Source organism: Panthera leo, chromosome C2, assembly GCF_018350215.1.
Source record: "Panthera leo isolate Ple1 chromosome C2, P.leo_Ple1_pat1.1, whole genome shotgun sequence".
Taxonomy (NCBI): Eukaryota; Metazoa; Chordata; class Mammalia; order Carnivora; family Felidae; genus Panthera; species Panthera leo.
In genome coordinates this window covers 76,907,989-76,923,780 of record NC_056687.1, presented here as the reverse complement: position 1 = coordinate 76,923,780, position 15,792 = coordinate 76,907,989, and the positions used below count along the sequence as shown (strand labels likewise).

At 38.7% G+C, this 15,792-nt stretch overlaps 1 protein-coding gene across 7 annotated transcripts in view; it reads left to right on the top strand.

The window, feature by feature from the left end:
- The window catches only part of OSTN (osteocrin), a 231,538-nt gene that overhangs the window by 110,924 nt on the left and 104,822 nt on the right, over positions 1 to 15,792 (top strand). For 2 of the 7 annotated variants that reach the window (XM_042956061.1, XM_042956060.1), the window contains exon 1: positions 7,870 to 7,995. The exons of 4 other annotated variants lie outside the window; for them this stretch is intronic. The gene's annotated coding sequence lies outside the window, so the exon portion shown is untranslated. Of the gene's footprint in view, positions 1 to 7,869; positions 7,996 to 15,792 lie in introns of those variants that run through there. One more of the 7 variants, XM_042956062.1, reaches the window with a different exon arrangement.

The following is a 15,792-nucleotide window of genomic DNA, read 5'->3' as shown; positions in this document are numbered from 1 at the left end:
CAGTTCCTGCCACGTAGTAAATGCTAATCAGAGATGGCCGTTACCATTTATTTTCAGAAGCTGGCTAAGCACTCTCTGTGTGATGCTCACAGAAGTATCCAGCCACTCCTCTGTTGTCCTGAATAGTCCAGCTCTGTCCTAAGTTTTCTTTCACACAGAAAATCAAAATCCTTGCATTTTCCTGGACCTACTGTCTTTAGAAAGCAGTTTAATACTCTTGTTTTTAGACGTTGCCTCTTGGGAGCCTCACCCTCATTCCCATCCCTGGTGTTCGGTGTTCCTTTTGACTATATTTTATTCTCCTTGGTAAATCCAATATTTTCTTCTGCCATGTTCCTGGTTCAGTGATGATGTCTCGTTCCACATAGGTTGGGATCCTAGTGAGAGTCTGACAGGCCTGCCACCCAGGAGCTGTGCAAATCCCATATTATATGTCCATGAGCAAGGAAAGTGTAAAAGAAGAGGGTAGGATGAAGGGGAGGGTCTTAGCATGAAAAACAGAGGGGACTGATTTTTTTTTTTTTAAGTAAAGTACTTCAAGTTGGACTCAACTATATCTTTAGGTTTGCTTGTTAGTCCTAAGACACTCACAAATTTCTGTTTGGTCACAGTGGGCAAAGTGGGCAGCCCCATGTAAATATGGGGTAATTGACCCTTGAGCACATACTTGCCCCATCATAACTCCCTAGTTCGTTTTTACACCACAGTGAAATCTCAGAGTTTTTTTTTGCCTGACCGACCCTAGAAGTCATATATCTGTATGCATCTGGCAAGGTACATGCTTGCATTAAAAAAAACCTACTTCATCAAAATAAATTATTCAGGAAGGTTTTCATAATTCCTATTCATCTCAACTCCTATACCTAAGAGAGGCCCAGAGCAGACCCTGAAAAACATGCTCATTAAAAGATTGAATGAATGAGTTAATCATTTCCCTCCCAAAAAAAGTGAGTGGGTCTCCCATTTTTTAGTTTATACGGAGAATTAATTCTTTTCCCAAAGCTTCCAACTCAGACTGTGTTTAACACTCCATTAAACAAGGGAAAACAAGCCTTGTCATTGCAAGAGTAGTTTGCAAAATTTCTCTTCTTACAAAAGGGAAAGCAATCAAAAACAGCAAAAGGTGGGAAATGTAGGTAATTATCTGTCCCATGCAGATTACTATTCTCCACCATGAAGAGAACAGCATGTCCTTTCACTACAAAATAGTTGAGATCCAGCATCTTAAAACAAATCTTTCCCCATCAACCAACAGCATTTGGTCGAGATTTGCAGGCATATTCCAGGCCATACAATGTGAAGCCACAGAGTAGATATTGGTCAAGAAAAGGGAGGCCTGTATTTTTGTATCCTTTAGGTAAATATTTAATAGTGTAATTGCCAGATCATAGGGTAGTTCTAGTTTTAGTTTTTTGAGCATTCCAATGTTTACAGCAGCATTATCAACAATAGCCCAACTATGGAGAGAGCCCAAATGTCCATTGACTGATGAATGGATAAAGATGATATGGGGTGTGTGTGTGTGTGTGTGTGTGCGTGTGCGCATGTGTGTACACACACATGCGCACACACACACTGGAGTACTACTCAGCCATTAAGAAGAATGAAATCTTGCCATTTTCAATGGCATGGATGGAGGTAGAATATATTATGCTAAGCGAAATAAGTCATTCATAGAAAGACAATACCATATGCTTTCACTCAAATGTGGAATTTAAGAAACAAAACAGAGAATATATGGGAAGCGGGGGAGGGGAACAGCAGGAAACAAACCACAAGAAGCTCTTAACAATGGAGGGAGGTGAGTGAGAGATCAGCCAGATGGGTGATGGGTACAAAGGAGGGCACTTGTGATGAGCACTGGTTGCTGTATGTAAGTGATGAATCACTGAATTCTCCTGAAACCAATATTGCACTGTATATTAACTAAAATTTAAATTAAAAAAAGGAAAAAAGAAAAAAGGAGGCCTGGGAGTTAGGCTTAGTTTTAGAAAATATACTACAAGTATACAAGCAGCATTATTGCTGGGAAAAATATATCAGTAAAATCTGCACAGGAAGCATCATGTCTTCTCTAAAGATGCCAAAAGAAATCAATAATCATAACAGAAATACATAGTGTTAGCCATATGCCACATGATGTTCTAATAGCTCTACAGATATTAAATTATTCACCCTTCATAAATATATGAAGAACTTCTATTCTTATCACCACCACCCCTTTACAAATGATAAAACTGACACAAAAATGTGTAGAAACTGTCTCAGCATCTCACAACTAGTAAGAAGCAGTCTATATACAAACCCAGGCATTTTGGTTCCATGTCTGTGTACTTGCTACTATGCTATAGAGGAAATAAACATATGCCACTTAATAAATTATCATAAATGTAATACTCAAGTTTTAAGAAGCATATTTTACCTCTGAAACTTCTGAACTAAACCAATTGATAATGGTTCTCTAAATTGAGCTCATAGGAAATCAATTTAATAAATATATGTGCCAGTTTGCTATGTTTAGCACTGTGGAATTTCACAACGATGGATAAGGAACCATCTCTAGGCTAAAGAATGCATAATGAAGCACAAAAGGCAGATGCTTATAACCAATGGTAACAAGACTTAGATTAAATAAAATCATAATAAAAATACTTTGTAATGTGGGAGGGAGGTCAGTGTTAGAAGCAATAGTAGTAGGTTCAGAAACATTTTATTTTGAAAACAAAACTATATTTATCTAAGACTAGTTCTTTTACTAACTAGCAATCTGAGTTTGTTACCTAAATGTATAAAATTCAGGTCAGTGTTAGAAACAACAGCAGTAGGTTCAGAAGCATTTTATTGAAAATAAAACTATATTTATCTAAGACTAGTTATTTTAGTAACTAGAAATCTGATCTTATATGTTAGCTAAATATATAAAATTCCTTCTCCCTTATTTATTTTTTGTTGTTGTTGTTTTTGTTGTTGTTCATTATTTAAGGTGACATGCAGGTAAGACAATGTATGAGAATGGACATAGCAGTGTGTAAAGCAATGTGGGTATTATCAACAGCATCATAGTCCTTTGATATTTTTCATTTTATTTGTTGTCATACAGTATCCTTCACTATAGCCATTTGGTATGGATGCTGTAAAACTTTAGGCTAAGATTTGTGTGGTTAAAAAAAAGAAAACATTATTTCTATTTCATCACCATCCCCAGATATTTTATATTCAGGTCGCTTCCTAAATTGAATTTTATTTTATTTCATCACTTAATTACTTCCTTACAATGCTACTCAACTGTCTTGTGTTATTTTGTTACTGTTATTTTATAAGCTTCAAAACACTACTAACATCATCATCACACCTATAGTAGACTGTATTTTCCAAAAATGGCTTCAACAGTATCGCCCATGCCATACACCCTTCTTACAATGTGACTTTGAAGCTTCTCCTCTGAGATGTGGGACTGTCTGCAACTGACAGAAGCAGCAGCATGTGACCCTCAAGGGTCGTAAGAGGCAATGCGGCTTCTTCCTGGTTCTCTTGGGAGAACCATGTCCAAGGGGTTTCAGTGAGCTCACAGAAAGACCCACATGAAATTTAACAGAGCCCACAGACCAGTCCTTGGGGTTGCTAGCCAATGAAAGACCAAGACATGCTAGAAAGGCCTCACTGTCTCTGCCCAATACAGGACTGCTGTCGCTCTTGGTGGCTGGCAGAGACTTTGACAGATCTGTGTCATGCCTAGCTTTGCTTCTTCCCTTTTCCTTTCACAGTATTACTTCCCAGCCAACCTTTCATACCCTTCATTTTAATTATCTAAGTGGCCAGAGAAACTGGCCATAGCAGAGAAGATAAAAATGGAAAAGTCAGGCAGAAACCAAATCAACCAGAGCTTGATAATCCCTAATAATGAGTTTTGGTTTTTCTCCTGTAAGTCAGTGATCTGCAAATTATTTTGATGATAAACATTTATTAATAAATAAGTTTGACATATACCTTCAATATATGTTCATATGTACTTATAAAATATATAGGCAGATATACTAGTAGATTTTATGTTACAAATGTACACAAAATATAAGTTTTTAAAGGCAAAAATACAAAAAAAAATTTATAAAAGTAGATATTCACATTTCTCGTTGGTACCAAATAGTTTTATTCATTCCCTGGAATGTATGTGCCCACTTCGGAGGCTACTGTTTTTGGCAATGGGGATCCCTAGATATTTTATATAAGAACCTAAACCCCTTGTATTTTACAAAGGTCATTCTGGTGAGGCTGGAGAATGCAGACATTAAGGCTAATTAAGGTGAGGAGGGAGTAGTTAGATAAAAGATTACAACACATGAAAAAAGATGGTAGGACGGGTAAAAAAAAGATGTCATTTTGAGAAATATTTGTGTGATGAAATAAAAAAATACAATGTTTGATAGAATGTAGGTGGCAAGGGATCCCAAGTTTTAAAAAAACTCCTGGAATTTGGGGAAAAATTAGTCGATAGAAGAACCATGGACCTGAGTTATAAAAAAAGAATATAAACAAAGAATGTCCTTTTGAAAAAAATATAATATATTCAGTTTGGTTAGTTTGGGTTTAAGTTGCCAAGAGACATCCAGATGGAGAGAGAAAGTCTTGAATATGCAACATATATACTCCTGGAAACATTAATTAGCAGAGTATATGTGTTAGTTGAAACAGTGATGATGAATTACTAATTAGATCAACCACAGTAGGTGAATGAATTGAGAAAAGAAGTACTGTTTAAAATGCTGTTACTGATATGATAATTATAATGCTTTCATAATTGCATTAGTGATATTTATTTTGAAACTTTCTCAGATTGCTTTAAATTATTCTAAGGTAAACACTACTGAGTCCCAAATAAAGCCACCAAGGAAATAAGGGAATAACTGTGTGATTCCATAGTTTCTACTGAGAAATGAAGAAAATAACTTCTGGAGGGGAAATATTTTTTATCGTTGCAGTAGAAAAACTACCTGCAGAATCTTCTCCTATTGACAAAGAAGTAATGTTTTCATAAAGTTTTTGTTTAGACCATGCCAGCATCTTCCAAAGGAAGTAGCGAAACATACCAATTCTAGAAATATACCATTGGTGCTTGAATAGCGTAAGTTTGAATTATACAGGTGCACTTATACATGGATTTTTTTTGATACAATACAGTACTGTAAATGTATTTTCTCTTCCTTATGATTTTTTTAATGTTTATTTACTTTTGAGAGAGAGCACAAGAGGGGGAGGATCAGAGAGAGAGGGAGACAGAGGATCTGAAGTGTGCTCCTTGCTAAGAGCAGAGAGCCCAACACAGGGCTTGAATTCACAAACTGAGAACATGACCTGGGGTGAAGTCTGACACTTAACTGACTGAGCTACCCAGGTGCCCCATTTCTTATGATTTTCTTAATAACACTTTTTTTCTCTTATTCTAAGAATACTGTGTATTATACATATAAACATACAAAATATGTTCTAATTGTGTTGATAAGGTTTCTGGTGACCAGTAGTCTATATAAGTAGTAAAGTTAGGGGGGAATCAAGAGTTATGTACACATTTTCACTGCTTGAGGGTTGGTGCCCCTTACCCATGCATTTTTTCAAGGTGTAAACGATATAGTGTCAGAGGATTCATCGAAACTTGATAAGCAGCAAACCTCCCTTGGCAGAAATATAGTTCATCACGTCTAGATCACCATTTAGAATTTGAAAATTTTACTTTCTTTTGCATTAATCTCATTTCCAAGTTATACACCAATATCTACCAAAAAAAGCTTGAAATTTTTAAGTCTACACAATATTCAGAATACATAACATTTTCAGAGTCTCCTTCTTCCTTAGACAAGACAACTTCTTCCTATTAATTAAAAGTTGTTTCTTGGATAAAAACAAAGAAAAAAGCTGCAGTTTCTTAAGAATCATGAATAGTGGCACCTGGGTGGCTTAGTCAGTTAAGCGACCGACTCTTGAGTTGAATTCAGGTCATAATCTCATCGATTTGTGAGTTCAAGCCTCGCATAGGGACCCAAGATGCAGAGCCTGCTTGGGAGTCTCTCTCTGCCCCTCCCCCATTCACACACTCATGTGTGCTCACACTCTCTCTCAAAATAAATAAACTTAAAAACAAAGAATCATGGACATACATCACAATATAATATTTCACTTTTCTAGAAATTTGGCAACTGACATTTCGAGAACTTACCCAGACCCATTTATTGTTGTCATTTAAACATCAATGTAATAGTATTGGAAACTCACAAATGGTCATAACAAACATTTGGAACATTGGAAACAAAGCATATCACAATAGGAAATGCTCCTCAATAAGCAAAGTCATGCTTTTTTTCCACCTAGAAAAAAAATTATAATAATCACATTTTATTTTTAGATAGAAATTTATCATGTAGAAAATAGTTCCACTTGCCTAGTTTAATATTTTTGGTAAATTAGGCATGGTAGGCATTATTACTCCCATTTTACAAAAGGAGAAACTAAGGCACTGAAAGAGTAAGTGCCCAAGGTTATACAGAGAACATAAGATACCACCTTAAGACCAGAATGAACATCTGACGCATCGTTTTCTTTTCACTATACCATGCAGTCTCCGCAAAACTGAAAATGAGACGAACAAGCATCTCTGATTGTTTTGCCTATCCCCCTAGCAATCTGGGATGGAGCCAAACTTTAAATCCACTCTTGTTCAATTTATGGTTTTACTCAAATGAGTCTTGCCAGGAATGCTAGATAAGTGTTCTGTGGAAATAACTAATCAATAAAGCAATATGAATAATCAAGAGAATTGGCAGCTTGTCCAGTTCTCATTGCAGTAAGTGGGAAGTTGGAACAGACTCACTGCCTATGCCCAGGAATATAGGTGAAGTCCTGTGATACTAAACTGTAATGGGACAAGCTTTCTGAGAATGATGGCATGACTGGTAGTTTCTCAGGGGAGCATGTCCTGGGATATGAATGAAGGAAAGTTTCAAAGGCAGAGAACAGAATCAGGAGATGAAGGCGAATAACCTTGGCTTTTTTCTTTTGTATCTATAAACTGTGAAAATCTGGTCTTAACTCTGCAATCGTTGCCCCTCCTGCCAACAAAGATTGCGCCATGCCCTTCAAAGTCTCCAAATATTTTGAGAAATCTATCACAGTTGGCTTTAACATTGCTTATATCGCTCAAATATCACAGAGGATCATATAAGAAAGTTTGACAGACTTGTACCAGGAAACTAAAATTTTCATTCCCGAGTTTAGGGAAGCTATCTTCTTTGTGATCTTACATTACTGTCTCCACTCAGTCCACCTGCCACCCCCCGCCAAGGCCATCCCCCACCACTGCTAAGCAGGAGAAAAACCTAGAGGGAGCCAGTATTGGCATGATTATTTAGATACTTACCTTTTGAGTCTTGAAGTCAGTCAGAATTCCTACAGACTCCAAGGAAGAGATTTGCATACAGGAAGTTTATTTGGAAGGAATCTAGGGAATGACAATAAAAGAAAGGAAGCAGAACAAGACATCAGATTTGTGATAAGTTTCAAGATGAACTACATGGAGCTTGGAACTAAAATGTCACTTCAGATTTGTCCCAAATTGAGGCAAGGAGGCCAGGCTTCTGTCACTCCCCATCCCATTGTTGGCTAAATTTTCCCCAAGAAGGGGTCATAACTCTGGGGAAGTATATCACATCTGGAAATAGGTTCCTCATGATGCAGTTGGTATTATTACCTGGGGAAACAGAGAAAGGAGAGGGGAACAGATGACAGCACTCACTTCTATAGTTACGCCTGAGGCTGCAACTAACATTCAGGATCTCTAAATCTCATTTTCAACATTGTTTCCTAGGAGGACTCCTATCAGATATCCTAGTCTGGGTGCCCTTGGATCTAGGAACTAAGCCAGAGATTGGCATGTGAAAGTCTTATTGAGAAGTGCTCTTGTGTAAAACACCAAAAGAACCACGTGCAATTAACAGAACACCTAATCCGGTATGGCAATCGAAAGAAAGAAAGATTCAGAAGAGGTAATACATGATCTAAATAGGAATTTCTTAGTGACAGTGAAAAACTGGGAGCAAGTAAGGCATCTTGAAAAGAGTGACCATCATACAAAAAAGCAAAAAACAAAAACAAAGCGTAGACATGAGTATGGGAATCTCAAGCATTGGATATTGCTGGAATGTGAAGTGTGAGGCAAAAAGTAGTAAAAGATGAGGTTGGATGGTGGTACCGGGGTCTGAATGATAAAAGTTTATGGGTAATGGGTCAGGGAGTGAAATGATAAAAATTGCATGTTGGATTGTTCTGGCCACCTTAGAATGAGATTTAAGAGGAACTATATCAGATGCAAGGAAACTAGTTAGGGGACATAAATGCATTCTCATCTCTGCACATGTAATCAATTTTATCACCTTTTAACTTCTGTGATTCTGTTCTATCCAGGTTTATTGGGAACTGTTATTTGCTTGTTTTCCTAAAACTTCTAAGACTCCTTCCTTGATCTGCTTTGTTTCATTTCAACTCAAAAGTCTATAAATAATTACTGATCATTTCTTTTATACCGGGTACTGTGCTAGGTGCTGGGGAATTGATGAATAAAAACTTCCTTTTGAGGGGCATTTTAACTCTGACCATACTTGGTTGAACTATCAACTCGAAAGTTACTAATGCCAAATCTAATAATCAAACTCTCTGAAGCATTTTATGCTTTGTGCTTTCTTTTTTAAGATAATTTTGTAGTTGATAAATTAGAGATGCCATTCTATTATTTCTAAATTAACCATCGAAATAAAAATAAAATAATAATAAATAATAATAAAATGTACAATGAAAAAGCTAATACAGGAGATAAATGAAATAAAGAGAAACACTTCATCAGTAAAAAAATGGCAGAAAAGGAAGAAAAATAACACAAAGAGAAAAATATAATACGGAGAGAAAGAGGCTAGGCACAAATAAAATATAGTGTATGACTCCATTTATATAGTGTTTACGAATAGGCAAAGCTAATCTATGATGCTAGAGGCCAGAATAATGATCACCCCAGAGATAGGGGTGTATTCCCTGCGATGGAGCATGAGGTAATTTTGAGTGCTGTCTTTATCTCTCTGCTGGTTACATGGGTATATACATATGCAAGGTTCATATTTCTTAACCCCTTAAATGCGTTTGCTTTGCATAGATGAAACTCAAATTTAAAAACAACTTATGAGGTCCGGGAGCTGAGTGGAAAGAGGAGCAAGGATGCATGAGTCAAGGAGGAGTCTTTATCAACCTGAGTAACTGAAAGAGTGTGATGTGCACAGCCCCACTACTCCCCTGATTCGGACAGGTGCAGATACATCTGACTGTTTCCTTGACTTGGTGATTCAAGCTGCAGTGGCTTCCTACTAGGATCCTAAGGTGAAAGGGAGATGGATGTAGCTGCATTTTGGAAGTGGCTGTTGTTCCCTTCTTCTAGCCTGCATCAGATGGAAGACTGTTGTTGGGAAATGGGTACCAGGAGGAAGATGGCGGCGTAGGAGGGCGCTGGGCTCACCACATCCTGCTGATCACTTAGGTTCCTAAATAACCCAGAAAACCATCAGAAGACTAGCAGAACAGATTCCCTGGAGCCAAGTGCAGACAGGAGGCCCACAGAAGAGGGTAGGAAGGGCAGACAGGCAGTGCGCGCTACACGGAATGGCGGGAGGGAGCCGGGACAGAGGGGCAGCCCGCCTGCCAAGCAGAGGCCCCGAGTCTGGCTTGCAAAAGCAGAGAGGCTGGACGGAGTGTGTTCCGACAGCAAGCGGGACTTAACATCTGGAAGGTTATAAGTTAACAGTTCTGCTCGGAGAGCGGGAAGGCTGGAGGACAACAGGAGAGAGAGCTGTTGAGCCCTGGACGACAGAGCGCAGCTTGGCGGGGAACAAAGGCGCTTGCCAGCGCCATCTCCCCCAGCCAAAATCCCAAAGGGAACCAGTTCCTGTCAGGGAATTTGCCTGCACCACACAAACACCCAATGCTGTGCTTCTGCGGATCCATCCGTCCAGCGGGTCTGACTCACTCCCGGTGCCACAGGGCCACTCCTGAAGCCGACCTCCGAAGGAAAAGCGAGCTAAACCTGCCCGCCCCCCCCCGTACACTTTGCCCATCCACCCCAGATAATACGCCAGATCCCCAGCACCACAAGCCTGGCAGTGTGCAAGTAGCCTAGACGGGCCACACCACCCCACAGTGAATCCCACCCCTAGGAGAGGGAAAGAGAAGGCATACACCAGTCTGATTGTGGCCCCAGCAGTGGGCTAGGGGCAGACATCAGGTCTGACTGCGGCCCTGCCCACCAACACAAGTTATTCAAGACAGCACAGGGGAAGTGCCCTGCAGTTCCGCACCACTCCAGGGACTATACAAAATGACGAAACTGAAGAACTCCCCTCAAAAAAACATCCAGGAAATAACGACAGTTAACGAACTGATCAAAAATGATTTAAACAATATAACAGAAAGTGAATTAAGAATAATAGTAAAATATTAATCACTGGGCTTGAAAACAGTATAAAGGACAGCAGAGAATCTATTTCTACAGAGATGAAGGGACTAAGGAACAGTCAGGAGGAGCTAAAAAATGCTATTAATGAGCTGCAAAATAAAATGGAGACAACTACAGCTCGGATTGAAGAGGCAGAGGAGAGAATAGGTGAACTGGAAGATAAAATTATGGAAAAAGAGGAAGCTGAGAAAAAGAGAGATACAAAAAATCCAGGAGTATGAGGGGAAAATTAGAGAACTAAGTGATGCACTAAGGAGAAATAATCTACGCATAACTGGTGTTCCAGAGGAGGAAGAGAGAGGGAAAGGTGCTGAAGGTGTACTTGAAGAAATAATAGCTGAGAACTTCCCTGATCTGGGGAAGGAAAAAGGCATTGAAATCCAAGAGGCACAGAGAACTCCCTTCAGACGTAACTTGAATCGATCTTCTGCATGACATATCATAGTGAAACTGGCAAAATACAAGGATAAAGACAAAATTCTGAAAGCAGCTAGGGATAAACGTGCTCTAACATATAAAGGGAGACCTATAAGACTCGTGACCGATCTCTCTACTGAAACTTGGCAGGCCAGAAAGGAATGGCAGGATATCTTCAATGTGATGAACAGAAAAAATATGCAGCCGAGAATCCTTTATCCAGCAAGTCTGTCATTTAGAATAGAAGGAGAGATAAAGGTCTTCCCAAACAAACAAAAACTGAAGGAATTCATCACCACTAAACCAGCCCTACAAGAGATCCTAAGGGGGATCCTGTGAGACAAAGTACCAGAGACATCGCTACAAGCATGAAACCTGTGGACATCACAATGACTCTAAACCCATATCTTTCTATAATAACACTGAATGTAAATGGACTAAATGCGCCAACCAAAAGACATAGGGTATCACAATGGATAAAAAACCAAGACCTATCTATTTGCTGTCTACAAGAGACTAATTTTAGATCTGAGGACACCTTCAGATTGAGAGTGGGGGATGGAGAACTATTTATCATGCCACTGGAAGTCAAAAGAAAGCTGGAGTAACCATACTTATATCAGACAAACTAGACTTTAAATTAAAGGCTGTAACAAGAGATGAAGAAGGGCATTATATAATAATTACAGGGTCTATCCATCAGGAAGAGCTAACAATTATAAATGTCTATGCGCCGAATACCGGAGCCCCCAAATATATAAAACAATTACTAGGATAAGCAACCTTATTGATAAGAATGTGGTAATTGCAGGGGACTTTAACACTCCACTTACAGAAATGGATAGATCATCTAGACAACAGTCAATAAAGAAACAAGGGCCCTGAATTATACATTGGATCAGATGGACTTGACAGATATATTTAGAACTCTGCATCCCAAAGCAACAAAATATACTTTCTTCTCGAGTGCACATGGAACATTCTCCAAGATAGATGACATACTGGGTCACAAAACAGCCCTTCATAAGTATACAGGAATTGAAATCATACCATGCATACTTTCAGACCACAATGCTATGAAGCTTGAAATCAACCACAGGAAAAAGTCTGGAAAACCTCCAAAAGCATGGAGGTTAAAGAACACCCTACTCAAGAATGAGTGGGTCAACCAGGCAATTAGAGAAGAAATTACAAAATATATGGAAACAAACAAAAATGAAAATACAACAATCCAAATGCCTTGGGATACGCCGAAGGCAGTCCTGAGAGGAAAATACATTGCAATCCAGGCCTATCTCAAGAAACAAGAAAAATCCCAAATACAAAATCTAACAGCACACCTAAAGGAAATAGAAGTAGAACAGCAAAGACAGCCTAAACCCAGCAGAAGAAGAGAAATAATAAAGATCAGAGCAGAAATAAACAATATAGAATCTAAAAAAAAACTGTAGAGTAGATCAATGAAACCAAGAGTTGGTTTTTTGAAAAAATAAACAAAATTGATAAACCTCTAGCCAGGCTTCTCAAAAAGAAAAGGGAGATGACCCAAATCGATAAAATCATGAATGAAAAGGGAATTATTACAACCAATCCCTCAGAGATACAAGCAATTATCAGGGAATACTATGAAAAGTTATATGCCAACAAACTGGACAACCTGGAAGAAATGGACAAATTCCTAAACACCCACACGCTTCCAAAACTCAATCAGGAGGAAATAGAAAGCTTGAACAGACCCATAACCAGAAAAGAAATTGAATCAGTTATCAAAAATCTCCCAACAAATAAGAGTCCAGGACCAGATGGCTTCCCAGGGGAGTCCTACCAGACGTTTAAAGAGATATAATACCTATCCTTCTCAAGCTCTTCCAAGAAATAGAAAGGGAAGGAAAACTTCCAGACTCATTCTATGAAGCCAGTATTACTTTGATTCCTAAACCAGACAGAGACCCAGTAAAAAAAGAGAACTACAGGCCAATACCCCTGATGAATAGGGATGCAAAAATTCTCAATAAGATACTAGCAAATCGAATTCAACAGCATATAAAAAGAAATATTCACCATGATCAAGGGATTCATTCCTGGGATGCAGGGCTGGTTAAATTTCAGAAATCAATCAACATGATACATCACATTAATAAAAGAAAAGATAAGAACCATATGATCCTGTCAATCGATGCAGAAAAGGCATTTGACAAAATTCGGCAACGTTTATTAATAAAAACCCTCAAGAAAGTCGGGATAGAAGGAACATATTTAAAGATCATAAAAGCCATTTATGAAAAGCCCACAGCTAACATCCTCATCAATGGGGAAAAACTGTGAGCTTTTTCCCTGAGATCAGGAACACAACAGGGATGCCCACTCTCACCGCTGTTGTTTAACATAGTGTTGGAAGTTCTAGCATCAGCAATCAGACAACAAAAGGAAATCAGAGCATCAAAATTGGCAAAGATGAAGTTAAGCTTTCACTTTTTGCAGATGACATGATATTATACATGGAAAATCTGGTAGACTCCACCAAAAGTCTGCTAGAACTGATACATGAATTTTGCAAAGTAGCAGGATACAAAATCAATGTACAGAAATCAGTTGCATTCTTATACACTAATAATGAAGCAACAGAAAGACAAATAAAGAAACTGATCCCATTCACAATTGCACCAAGAAGCATAAAATACCTAGGAATAAATATAACCAAAGATGTAAAAGATCTGTATGCTGAAAACTATAGAAAGCTTATGAAGGAAATTGAAGAAGATATAAAGAAATGGAAAAACATTCCGTGCTCATGGATTGGAAGAATAAATATTGTCAAAATGTCAATACTACCCAAATCTATCTACACATTCAATGCAATCCCAATCAAAATTGCACCAGCATTCTTCTCAAAACTAGAACAAGCAATCCTAAAATTCATATGGAACCACAAAAGGCCCTGAATAGCCAAAGTAATTTTGAATAAGAAGACCAAAGCAGAAGGTATCACAATCCCAGACTTTAGCCTCTACTACAAAGCTGTAATCATCAAGACAGCATGGTATTGGCACAAAAACAGACACATAGACCAATGGAATAGAATAGAAACCCCAGAACTAGACCCACAAACGTATGGCCAACTAATCTTTGACAAAGCAGGAAAGAACATCCAATGGAAAAAAGGCAGTCTCTTTAACAAATGGTGTGGGAGAACTGGACAGCAACATGCAGAAGATTGAAACTAGACCACTTTCTCACACCATTCACAAAAATAAACTCAAAATGGATAAAGGACCTGAATGTGAGACAGGAAACCATCAAAACCCTAGAGGAGAAAGCAGGAAAAGACCTCTCTGACCTCAGCCGTAGCAATTTCTTACTCGACACATCCCCAAAGGCAAGGAAATTAAAAGCAAAAATGAACTACTGGGACCTTACAAAGATAAAAAGCTTCTGCACAGCAAAGGAAACAACCAACAAAACTAAAAGGCAACCAACGGAATGGGAAAAGATATTTGCAAATGACATATCGGACAAAGGGCTAGTATCCAAAACCTATAAAGAGCTCACCAAACTCCACACCTGGAAAACAAATAACCCAGTGAAGAAATGGGCAGAAAACATGAATAGACACTTCTCTAAAGAAGACATCCGGATGGCCAACAGGCACATGAAAAGATGCTCAATGTCACTCCTCATCAGGGAAATACAAATCAAAACCACACTCAGATATCACCTCACGCCAGTCAGAGTGGCCAAAATGAACACATCAGGAGACTATAGATGCTAGAGAGGATGTGGAGAAACGGGAACCCTCTGGCACTGTTGGTGGGAATGCAAATTGGTGCAGCCACTCTGGGAAACAGTGTGGAGGTTCCTCAAAAAATTAAAAATAGACCTAGCCTATGACCTAACAATAGCACTGCTAGGAATTTACCCAAAGGATACAGAAGTACTGATGCATAGGGACACTTGTACCCCAATGTTTCTAGCAGCACTCTCAACAATAGCCAAATTATGAAAGAGCCTAAATGTCCATCAACTGATGAATGGATAAAGAAATTGTGGTTTATATACACAATGGAGTACTACAGGGCAATGAGAAAGAATGAAATATGGCCCTTTGTAGCAACGTGGATGGAACTGGAGAGTGTTATGCTAAGTGAAATAAGTCATACAGAGAAAGACAGATACCATATGGTTTCACTCTTATGTGGATCCTGAGAAACGTAACAGAAACCCATGGGGGAGGGGAAGGAAAAAAAAAAGAGGTTAGAGTGGGAGAGAGCAAAAGCATAAGAGACTGTTAAAAACTGAGAACAAACTGAGGGTTGATGGGGGGTGGGAGGGAGGGGAGGGTGGGTGATGGGTATTGAGGGGGGCACCTTTTGGGATGAGCACTGGGTGTTGTATGGAAACCAATTTGACAATAAACTTCATATATTGAAAAAAAAATAAAAACAACTTATGAATGAAATAAAAAGATTTCTCGGTGAGAATAATGTTTTTCCTCCCCTCCATCCAGTACCAGGCTTAGAGTGGGAAGTTTCTATTCTTATCTATGTTAAAGCATCATACTTGAATTCACCCTTTGGGATCCTGGTTTTAAGTGAAGGGTCACCATGGTTGTTCCATCACCTGCCCCTATACCAAGTATACTCATTCAAATGCCCCCCACCCTCTCCCACCCAATGTTTGGCAGACACCCTCAGTGAGGACTGACAGGGCATCCATATATTTCCCAGAGTTCTTGGTTGGTTTATTTTTATGTTGTTTCTCCTACCTCTACTTTCATGCCACCTTAAAATGAATCATATGGATGGATGGATGTTTCAAGTACATATTTTATCCAACATTTT